This window comes from Hemibagrus wyckioides, linkage group LG26 (genome assembly GCF_019097595.1).
Source record: "Hemibagrus wyckioides isolate EC202008001 linkage group LG26, SWU_Hwy_1.0, whole genome shotgun sequence".
NCBI classification, from domain to species: Eukaryota; Metazoa; Chordata; class Actinopteri; order Siluriformes; family Bagridae; genus Hemibagrus; species Hemibagrus wyckioides.
The window spans coordinates 1,646,417-1,656,416 of record NC_080735.1 but is presented as its reverse complement, the minus strand read 5'-3'; the positions used below and the strand labels follow the sequence as shown (position 1 = coordinate 1,656,416).

Genomic DNA, 10,000 nt, shown 5'->3' with positions numbered 1-10,000 from the left:
GGAAGAGTGGAATGATTCATGAGGAGGAGTGGGATGATTCATGAGGAGGAGTGGGATGGTTCATGAGGAGGAGTGGGATGATTCATGAAGAAGAGTGGGATGATTCATGAGGAAGAGTGGGATGATTCATGAGGAAGAATGGGATGATTCATGAGGAGGAGTGGGATGATTCATGAGGAGGAGTGGGATGATTCATGAGGAAGAGTGGGATGATTCATGAGGAGGAGTGGAATGGTTCAGTGGGATGATTCATGAGGAAGAGTGGAATGATTCATGAGGAGGAGTGGGATGATTCATGAGGAAGAGTGGGATGATTCATGAGGAGGAGTGGAATGGTTCAGTGGGATGATTCATGAGGAAGAGTGGAATGATTCATGAGGAGGAGTGGGATGATTCATGAGGAGGAGTGGGATGGTTCAGTGGGATGATTCATGAGGAGGAGTGGGATGATTCATGAGGAGGAGTGGGATGGTTCAGTGGGATGATTCATGAGGAAGAGTGGGATGATTCATGAGGAGGAGTGGAATGGTTCAGTGGGATGATTCATGAGGAAGAGTGGAATGATTCATGAGGAGGAGTGGGATGGTTCAGTGGGATGATTCATGAGGAGGAGTGGGATGATTCATGAGGAGGAGTGGGATGGTTCAGTGGATGATTCATGAGGAGGAGTGGGATGATTCATGAGGAGGAGTGGGATGGTTCAGTGGGATGATTCATGAGGAGGAGTGGGATGATTCATGAGGAGGAGTGGGATGGTTCAGTGGAATGATTCATGAGGAGGAGTGGGATGATTCATGAGGAGGAGTGGGATGGTTCAGTGGGATGATTCATGAGGAGGAGTGGGATGGTTCAGTGGGATGATTCATGAGGAGGAGTGGGATGATTCATGAGGAGGAGTGGGATGGTTCATGAGGAGGAGTGGGATGGTTCAGTGGGATGATTCATGAGGAGGAGTGGGATGATTCATGAGGAGGAGTGGGATGGTTCATGAGGAGGAGTGGGATGGTTCATGAGGAGGAGTGGGATGATTCATGAGGAGGAGTGGAATGGTTCAGTGGGATGATTCATGAGGAAGAGTGGAATGATTCATGAGGAGGAGTGGGATGATTCATGAGGAGGAGTGGGATGGTTCATGAGGAAGAATAGGATGATTCATGAGGAAGAGTGGGATGATTCATGAGGAAGAATGGAATGGTTCAGTGGGATGATTCATGAGGAGGAGTGGGATGATTCATGAGGAGGAGTGGGATGATTCATGAGGAGGAGTGGGATGATTCATGAGGAGAAGTGGGATGATTCATGAGGAGGAGTGGGATGATTCATGAGGAAGAGTGGGATGATTCATGAGGAGGAGTGGGATGATTCATGAGGAGGAGTGGGATGGTTCAGTGGGATGATTCATGAGGAGGAGTGGGATGATTCATGAGGAGGAGTGGGATGGTTCAGTGGGATGATTCATGAGGAAGAGTGGGATGATTCATGAGGAGGAGTGGAATGGTTCAGTGGGATGATTCATGAGGAAGAGTGGAATGATTCATGAGGAGGAGTGGGATGATTCATGAGGAGGAGTGGGATGGTTCAGTGGATGATTCATGAGGAGGAGTGGGATGATTCATGAGGAGGAGTGGGATGATTCATGAGGAGGAGTGGGATGGTTCAGTGGGATGATTCATGAGGAGGAGTGGGATGATTCATGAGGAGGAGTGGGATGATTCATGAGGAGGAGTGGGATGGTTCAGTGGGATGATTCATGAGGAGGAGTGGGATGATTCATGAGGAGGAGTGGGATGATTCATGAGGAGGAGTGGGATGGTTCAGTGGGATGATTCATGAGGAGGAGTGGGATGATTCATGAGGAGGAGTGGGATGGTTCAGTGGGATGATTCATGAGGAAGAGTGGGATGATTCATGAGGAGGAGTGGAATGGTTCAGTGGGATGATTCATGAGGAAGAGTGGAATGATTCATGAGGAGGAGTGGGATGGTTCAGTGGGATGATTCATGAGGAGGAGTGGGATGATTCATGAGGAGGAGTGGGATGGTTCAGTGGGATGATTCATGAGGAGGAGTGGGATGATTCATGAGGAGGAGTGGGATGGTTCAGTGGAATGATTCATGAGGAGGAGTGGGATGATTCATGAGGAGGAGTGGGATGGTTCAGTGGAATGATTCATGAGGAGGAGTGGGATGATTCATGAGGAGGAGTGGGATGGTTCAGTGGGATGATTCATGAGGAGGAGTGGGATGGTTCAGTGGGATGATTCATGAGGAGGAGTGGGATGATTCATGAGGAGGAGTGGGATGATTCATGAGGAGGAGTGGGATGGTTCAGTGGGATGATTCATGAGGAGGAGTGGGATGATTCATGAGGAGGAGTGGGATGGTTCATGAGGAGGAGTGGGATGGTTCATGAGGAGGAGTGGGATGATTCATGAGGAGGAGTGGAATGGTTCAGTGGGATGATTCATGAGGAAGAGTGGAATGATTCATGAGGAGGAGTGGGATGATTCATGAGGAGGAGTGGGATGGTTCATGAGGAAGAATAGGATGATTCATGAGGAAGAGTGGGATGATTCATGAGGAAGAATGGAATGGTTCAGTGGGATGATTCATGAGGAGGAGTGGGATGATTCATGAGGAGGAGTGGGATGATTCATGAGGAGGAGTGGGATGATTCATGAGGAGAAGTGGGATGATTCATGAGGAGGAGTGGGATGATTCATGAGGAAGAGTGGGATGATTCATGAGGAGGAGTGGGATGATTCATGAGGAGGAGTGGGATGGTTCAGTGGGATGATTCATGAGGAGGAGTGGGATGATTCATGAGGAGGAGTGGGATGGTTCAGTGGGATGATTCATGAGGAAGAGTGGGATGATTCATGAGGAGGAGTGGAATGGTTCAGTGGGATGATTCATGAGGAAGAGTGGAATGATTCATGAGGAGGAGTGGGATGATTCATGAGGAGGAGTGGGATGGTTCAGTGGATGATTCATGAGGAGGAGTGGGATGATTCATGAGGAGGAGTGGGATGATTCATGAGGAGGAGTGGGATGGTTCAGTGGGATGATTCATGAGGAGGAGTGGGATGATTCATGAGGAGGAGTGGGATGATTCATGAGGAGGAGTGGGATGGTTCAGTGGGATGATTCATGAGGAGGAGTGGGATGATTCATGAGGAGGAGTGGGATGATTCATGAGGAGGAGTGGGATGGTTCAGTGGGATGATTCATGAGGAGGAGTGGGATGATTCATGAGGAGGAGTGGGATGGTTCATGAGGAGGAGTGGGATGGTTCATGAGGAGGAGTGGGATGATTCATGAGGAGGAGTGGAATGGTTCAGTGGGATGATTCATGAGGAAGAGTGGAATGATTCATGAGGAGGAGTGGGATGGTTCATGAGGAAGAATAGGATGATTCATGAGGAAGAGTGGGATGATTCATGAGGAAGAATGGAATGGTTCAGTGGGATGATTCATGAGGAGGAGTGGGATGATTCATGAGGAGGAGTGGGATGATTCATGAGGAGGAGTGGGATGATTCATGAGGAGAAGTGGGATGATTCATGAGGAGGAGTGGGATGATTCATGAGGAAGAGTGGGATGATTCATGAGGAGGAGTGGGATGATTCATGAGGAGGAGTGGGATGATTCATGAAGAAGAGTGGGATGATTCATGAGGAAGAGTGGGATGATTCATGAGGAAGAATGGGATGATTCATGAGGAGGAGTGGGATGATTCATGAGGAGGAGTGGGATGATTCATGAGGAAGAGTGGGATGATTCATGAGGAGGAGTGGAATGGTTCAGTGGGATGATTCATGAGGAAGAGTGGAATGATTCATGAGGAGGAGTGGGATGATTCATGAGGAGGAGTGGGATGGTTCAGTGGGATGATTCATGAGGAGGAGTGGGATGATTCATGAGGAGGAGTGGGATGGTTCAGTGGGATGATTCATGAGGAAGAGTGGGATGATTCATGAGGAGGAGTGGAATGGTTCAGTGGGATGATTCATGAGGAAGAGTGGAATGATTCATGAGGAGGAGTGGGATGATTCATGAGGAGGAGTGGGATGGTTCAGTGGGATGATTCATGAGGAGGAGTGGGATGATTCATGAGGAGGAGTGGAATGGTTCAGTGGGATGATTCATGAGGAGGAGTGGGATGGGTCAGTGGGATGATTCATGAGGAGGAGTGGGATGATTCATGAGGAGGAGTGGGATGATTCATGAGGAGGAGTGGGATGGTTCAGTGGGATGATTCATGAGGAGGAGTGGGATGGGTCAGTGGGATGATTCATGAGGAGGAGTGGGATGATTCATGAGGAGGAGTGGGATGGTTCATGAGGAGGAGTGGGATGATTCATGAGGAGGAGTGGGATGATTCATGAGGAGGAGTGGGATGATTCATGAGGAGGAGTGGGATGATTCATGAGGAGGAGTGGGATGGTTCAGTGGGATGATTCATGAGGAGGAGTGGGATGGTTCATGAGGAGGAGTGGGATGGTTCATGAGGAGGAGTGGGATGATTCATGAGGAGGAGTGGGATGGTTCAGTGGGATGATTCATGAGGAGGAGTGGGATGATTCATGAGGAGGAGTGGGATGATTCATGAGGAGGAGTGGGATGGTTCAGTGGGATGATTCATGAGGAGGAGTGGGATGATTCATGAGGAGGAGTGGGATGATTCATGAGGAGGAGTGGGATGATTCATGAGGAGGAGTGGGATGGTTCAGTGGGATGATTCATGAGGAGGAGTGGGATGATTCATGAGGAGGAGTGGGATGGTTCAGTGGAATGATTCATGAGGAGGAGTGGGATGATTCATGAGGAGGAGTGGGATGATTCATGAGGAGGAATGGGATGATTCATGAGGAAGAGTGGAATGGTTCAGTGGGATGATTCATGAGGAGGAGTGGGATGATTCATATCAGATGATTAGCTGGGATCTAATGCAGGACTAATATGGAAGGTCACAACAAAAGTGTAGAAGCAGGTAACATCTGGTCACAGCTGTATCAGGTCAGTCAGGTCAGTCAGTGGTGTTTCCTGTGGTTCAGGTGTGCTTTGACGTCACCTCGTGTGTGACACTGTGTTTTTTACAGCTGTGATATGACAGATTTACTAATCCCACCTCAGAATTGATTCACTTCCAGCAGCAGTGTATGGTGGTCACTTCAGTTCCTCAGAGATTCGCACCTCGTCATACTTTTTATCCCTGTCCAGCTCATCTGCCGGACGTCCGTGAGACAGGTTAGCTCCTCTTATCACGTATCTCAAAAAAGCAACACAGCTTGTCATGTTCCTGAGGAATCCTGTGAGACACAACTCATTTATTTCCTCTTTCATGTGAGATTAGAATTGAGGTTTTACTGCACTGGGATTTGACAGTGTGAACTCACTGGTTTCCAGCACACACACACACACCCTGACCAGCACAGGCTTCAAGGCAAAAAGTGAGAACAGGATTACTGAGGAAAAGCAGAAACACCTCGTCTCCGGAAGTGCCTCGGCTTCGGTGCGGCGGTTTGCTGGAAAAGCAGAGCGAGTTTCCGGAGGGAAGCGTGGTGTTTGATGTGGAAGCGAGTGAGCAGCTCACGCATGAAAGGCAGACAGAGAAGAGCTCAGCGCTCCTCAACGTTCTCCTCATGCATAATTCACACCACTTACAGCACAATGCTGGACAGAACTCTGCTGCAGAGGACCCTTACAGACGACCAGGAAACATATTACACTTTAAAAACTCATCTGACTTTATTACAAATGTCTGCGGATGTCCCCTGGATTCGTACGGATCGGGCTCGGCCTGACTCGAAGCTGCGGCCAGTTCTCCTTCATCTGTCCGCTACGGCTTGGACCGTATTAGATCTGACATCATGTGTATAAAAATGGAAAGAATGAGGATCTGTCTAGAGGACGATGTCCTTCAAAACTTGCTCAGAGAACTCCACAAAGCTGGGCTGAGAAGAAAGACTGGTGTGAAAAAGTTGTGTTTGTTATTTATTTATTTATTTATTATTCCACCTGGTAATCAGTTGAACGATGGTTGAAACCACAGTGTCAGACATCTTGGAACCTGAGGAACGCGTGTTTGCTGTTCAGTCTGTTACCTTATGTTTGGATGGGCCCCTGGATGGGTCATTTTATAGACACACCCCCTAAACAATGAAACTCCGCCCCATATCAATCCTGTCAGAAAGGACAGCGTCTGAAATCTGATCATTCTCCCATCAGCAAAAAAACATCGCGTTGATGACGAGACGCACCAGACTGTGAAGGTCATTAGACTGGACACAGAATTAGGAATGTTGCTAAATAAACACTACAGTCCTTGCTAATAATGTGGAGGTGGAGCTTTGTGTACAATGACCCTAAACTCCACCTACTTTTCCATAAGAGATCTAATTTTGACCAATACTGCCTTAAGGCAAGATTTTTTATAAAAATAATCAACCCAGCATGCTAGTTATGAGTTTATGCTAACAAGTTGCAGGTCCTTCCTGTCAGCTTTTGTTATGGTCCAGAACTTTAAAGTGAAGAGTTGAGGAAATTGTGGAGTTGTGGAGTTAGAGAGACAGTACAGTCTGCTTCCAGACCTTCAGTTAGCACTTATCACGTTGCCTTTACTCAGAAGGACACATGCAATGCTGCCTTCAAATTTGACCAAGATAAGGTGCGTTAGAAGATAGCTGACCTTGAGCTCCCGTCCAAATTGGAAAGGCTTTATCTCCAGGGAACACAAACGCTGCCTATGAATGCTTCCTCTTCCTCCTCCTCCTCCTCCTCCTCCTCCAGACTCGGCGTTCCCCAATGAAGAGGGAGAAGAGCGATATTTTTTGAAGTGCTGGCAGTCCTCTGCATTTTATCAGCAACTTCCTGAGGAAGTGTGTCTGCTGAGGAACATTTCCACACAGCGCTCTGATTTTAAGAACCTGTCGAGGTGAAAAAATCAAAGGAAGATAAAGCAAAGGCATTTTAGTGAGACGTTAGTTTATTTTTAAGATGTTGTCTAATGTTGTCTGATGTTAAACTTCACCGCTTGCTAATGAAAACTATCCAGTAAGACAATTTGTCAGCGTTGCATTGAAATAAAACTCTTCTTTTCTCCTTCGGCTCACCACATGACATGAATCAAAATGGCCGCTTACAGCATCAACCGTAACAAGTTCTAGTGTATACAGTTAACATACAGACTCAGCCGCTAGTCTGCTGATGATCTGTAACTGTAGAGTTTGCTGTTACAGCACTGTTAGCGTTGGAGCTAGATAATAAAAGGCAAGCACCGCAGACGGCTATGTTTATTGTTTATTGAAGTCTAGTTTAAAAATCCTGTAATTTCAATTTCCTGCATTTTGAGGTTTGTTAAAGCAATAGTTTCAGGCACTGAGTTTATTGCTCTAGTTTGCCCCCTAGTGGAATAACACAGTGTTGCGTTTTTTGGCTTTGTTTTCTGTTTTGAAAATTCTACATTTTTCCACACAACAATTTTAATTTACAAATTCATCTCAAGGACAAGTTTTTAGATGTACATGTAGAAGATATACACACTCATATATATATATATATATATATGTATATATATATATATATATATATATATATATATATATATATATCTGTGTGTGTGTGTGTGTGAGTGTGAGTGAGTGTGTTAGTTATATGGGAGTTGCGTCATGGTGTGAGGCCCACACACTGCTCCGCAGACTGGCTCAGAATAAAAGTGCAACTGGAGTTACAGAACATGACACACACACACATTTTTTTTTTTACAATTCTTTAAAAAATTGATATTCTGTTAAGTGCGTCTCCGCACAATTATTACATGCTTAAGCATATTATAATTATGCACTAAGCCACACACACACACACACACACACACACACACACACACACATAACACAATAAATCATTGACAGACAGAACAATGTCTCCGGCTAATCTTAATGAACAGGTTGACTGTTACAAATGCTATTGTCCTCGCCTTCTTTTTGGTGAGATTCCGAAGCTGTAAATCATTCATGTCAGCATTTCATACACACACACACACACACACACACTTACTAAACCTCAACGATTCGGTCCAAAAGACAGATTTAACAAGCTTTACTGGAATCTGGATCCTGGTGTGTGTGTGTGTAGTCATGGCCCAGAGCTGTCCAGTAGAACCTTTTACTGTTTTTTCACTGTAGTGTATGTGTGTGTGTGTGTTTATTGATACCCCAGGATCCAAATCATTTCATAGATTGCGATATAAAAGAGAAGTGTAAGTGTTTTCTGAGTCACGGTGCAGTGGAGAGAAGAAATGAGGAAGCATGGCAGTGGAATATTTATGCGAGGTGAGGAAGAGGAAATGATGAACGTTTTTCTGAAGTTTTTCTGAAGATCTCCAGCTTCATGGCTGAAAGGACAGCGTTTAAGTGATCCAGACCTAATCTACATTCAATGTTTGTTTTTTCATGCACATTAACCCTAGTGGCATAGTATCTTCTCTCCCAGGAAGGAAGTTTTAGTTTAAAGCAAAGATCTGGTGTAAAAGTTTATTTATTGTGACTCTTATTCTGAATTTATTGTATTGTTCGTCACAAACACAAGAGCTCTCTAAAGCCTACTGATCTGTACAGAAATCTATGGAAGCATCCAGCAGCAAAGCGCCAGGAGGAGACGCCTCATTATTCATTATTATGAGCTTCAGCAACAGAAGTGTGTGAACTTACACTGGTCCTGAAAATACCTCAGAACCGGGAGAACCTAGAACCTGATTAATACAACAAACACAGCACCAGCAGAGGACCAGGTGGAGTATTACACTCTCACTGTGTATTTACTACAAAATCAAGCATGTGTGTGTGTGTGCGTGTGTGAGGATGTGGTATGTGAGGATGTGATGTGTGAGGATGTAATCTATGAGGACATTGTGTGTGAGGACGTGGTGTGAGAGGACATGATGTAAGGATGTGGTGTGTGTGAGGACGTGGAGTGAGAGGACATGATGTGTGAGGACATGATGTGTGAGGACGTGGTGTGAGAGGACATGATGTGTGAGGACGTGGTGTGAGAGGACGTGATGTGAGGACGTGGTGTGAGAGGACGTGGTGTGTGTAAGGATGTGGTGTGAGGACGTGGTGCGAGAGGACGTGGTGCGTGAGGACGTGGTGCGAGAGGACGTGGTGCGTGAGGACGTGATGTGAGGACGTGGTGCATGAGGACGTGGTGTGTGTAAGGATGTGGTGTGAGGACGTGGTGCGTGAGGACGTGGTGCGTGAGGACGTGGTGTGAGGACGTGGTGTGAGTGGACGTGGTGTGAGTGGACGTGGTGTGAGAGGACGTGGTGTGAGGACGTGGTGTGTGTAAGGATGTGGTGTGAGGACGTGGTGCGTGAGGACGTGGTGCGTGAGGACGTGGTGCGTGAGGACGTGGTGTGTGTAAGGATGTGGTGTGAGGACGTGGTGCGTGAGGACGTGGTGCGTGAGGACGTGGTGTGAGGACGTGGTGTGAGTGGACGTGGTGTGAGTGGACGTGGTGTGAGTGGACGTGGTGTGAGAGGACGTGGTGTGAGGACGTGGTGTGTGTAAGGATGTGGTGTGAGGACGTGGTGCGTGAGGACGTGGTGCGTGAGGACGTGGTGTGAGAGGACGTGGTGTGAGAGGACGTGATGTGAGGACGTGGTGTGAGGACGTGGTGCGTGAGGACGTGGTGTGAGAGGACGTGGTGTGAGGACGTGGTGTGAGAGGACGTGATGTGAGGACGTGGTGTGAGAGGACGTGGTGTGAGTGGACGTGGTGTGAGAGGACGTGGTGTGAGTGGACGTGGTGTGAGAGGACGTGGTGTGAGTGGACGTGGTGTGAGAGGACGTGGTGTGAGTGGACGTGGTGTGAGAGGACGTGGTGTGAGTGGACGTGGTGTGAGAGGACGTGGTGTGAGAGGACGTGGTGTGAGTGGACGTGGTGTGAGAGGACGTGGTGTGAGGACGTGGTGTGAGAGGACGTGGTGTGAGTGGACGTGGT

General features: G+C 47.3%; 1 long non-coding RNA gene across 1 annotated transcript in view; it reads left to right on the top strand.

Moving 5' to 3' along the window:
• LOC131346864 (uncharacterized) overlaps nucleotides 1–10,000 on the top strand; it is a 27,548-nt gene that overhangs the window by 5,285 nt on the left and 12,263 nt on the right. Inside the window, exon 2 of the long non-coding RNA XR_009203672.1 lies at nucleotides 8,618–8,790. This is a non-coding gene — a long non-coding RNA (uncharacterized LOC131346864). The remainder of the gene's footprint in view (nucleotides 1–8,617; nucleotides 8,791–10,000) is intronic.